Raw genomic sequence first — 2009 nt, forward strand, 5'->3', positions numbered from 1 at the left:
TGACAACAGCTCTCTACTTGCTTCGATCCAGAACATCTCCTTCCCAATCACTTTCATACATATCTAGTTTTTTTAGGTTTTGTTTAATGCAATCTTTATACCTCTTTCTCGGTTTCTGCCGCGGTCGCTCACCATAAAATAAGCGCTTCGGCAAACGATCATCCTTCATTCTAATTACATGCCCAGTCCATCTCATTTGGGCCAGGATAATATGTTTTTCAATTGAGCTACAGTGCACCCTGCGCAAAACCTCTGTATCTGCTAGAAACTCTTCCATTTTACTCCTAGGATGTGTCTTAGACACTTTTGATGAAACCTTTCTAGCATCTTTATATGTATATATGTATATGTACATATATATGCACATATATATATATATAAATATAAACATATATATATATATATATATATATGTATATATATTTATTCTTCTTTTCTTCTTTTATTCTTTTACTTGTTTCAATCATTTGACTGCAGCCATGCTGGAGCACCACCCTTAGTTGAGCAAATCGACCCCAGGACTTATTCTTTGTAAGCCTAGTACTTATTCTATCAATATCTTTTTGTCAAACTGCTAAGTTATAGGGATGTAAACACACCAACATCGGTTGTCAAGTGATGCTGGGAGAGACAAACACAGACACAAACACACACACACACACACATATATATATATATATATATATATATATATATATATATATGATGGGCTTCTTTCAGTTTCCATCTACCAAATCCAGTCACAAGGATTTGGTTGGCCTGAGGCTATTGTAAAAGACACTTGCCCAAGGTGCCATGCAGTGGGACTGAACCCGGAAACATGTGGTTGAGAAGCAAGCTTCTTACCACACAGCCACTCCTGTGCCTACGTATATACACACATACATATGTATACATATATGTCCATATATGTGTACATATATATATATATATATATATATATGTACGTGTATATGTATACACATAAATGTGCACACACACACAACTCTACACACATACACACCTCTACACACATACACACCTCTACACAGACACAAGCTAGTAAACAAAAGCACAAAAGAAATTTTAAACTTTTTCAAAATATTGATAAATGGTCAAGACATAGATATATAGTGACGTGTTTGATAGACATGTACCTGGGTCATAATATGAATTTGGAGATTAGCCTGACAAAAAAACGAAACTGGTAGTAGTAAGAGTAGCAGCTGCAGTAGTAGTAGTAGTAGTAGTAGCAGCAGCAGCAGCCGTAGCAGTCGTGGTGGTGGTGGTGGTGGTGGTGGCAGTAGTAGTAAAATTTGTTGCAGTGTGGCTTAATTACGTGTGGCATGCTAAACAGAAGCTCACAATCGGATAGTTTGTTCAAAGGAAAGGAGGTAGACACGCACCCAGAGAAAGAGAAAGAGGCAACTTGTAGCTGTTATATTTTGTCAGGTAAGTGAATACACACACACGCACACACACACACACACTTACATATATATGTGTATTTATGTATATGAAGATATCTATCTATCTAACTATCTATCTTTTAACCTATTTATCTTTATATATATGTTAATATGTTTATATGCATGTATACATTTGCATATATATATGTATGGATCCAAAAGGTCTTTCAACACAATATTTAACTACTGTCTATCATAGCCTCATAGCCTCATATATATTTCAAGATCCATACACATATATATGAATGCATGTATATGTAAGCCTTGTTACACTCTGTGTCACACTGAATCTCCCCGAGAACTATGTTAAGGGTACACGTGTGTGTGGAGTGCTCAACCACTTGCATGTTAATTTAATGAGCAGGCTGTTCCATTGATCGGATCAACTGGAACCCTCGTCATCATAACCCACAGAGTGCCTTTTAATATATATATTAATATATATATACTTTATTTATTTAAAAGCAGCAGAAATATAACAAAAGACTGTTACTCGGAGTTTCACGTTCCCGTTCATCAGACAGTTTTGTTCCCATTTCTAACAAAACTGTCCGATGAACA

General features: G+C 35.8%; 1 protein-coding gene across 1 annotated transcript in view; it reads left to right on the top strand.

Moving 5' to 3' along the window:
- Positions 1-1271: 1271 nt before the first annotated feature.
- The window catches only part of LOC106881241 (uncharacterized), a 23942-nt gene continuing 23204 nt past the window's right edge, over positions 1272-2009 (top strand). The window contains exon 1 of the mRNA XM_014931552.2: positions 1272-1431. The gene's annotated coding sequence lies outside the window, so the exon portion shown is untranslated. The remainder of the gene's footprint in view (positions 1432-2009) is intronic.

Source organism: Octopus bimaculoides, chromosome 8, assembly GCF_001194135.2.
Source record: "Octopus bimaculoides isolate UCB-OBI-ISO-001 chromosome 8, ASM119413v2, whole genome shotgun sequence".
NCBI lineage: Eukaryota > Metazoa > Mollusca > Cephalopoda > Octopoda > Octopodidae > Octopus > Octopus bimaculoides.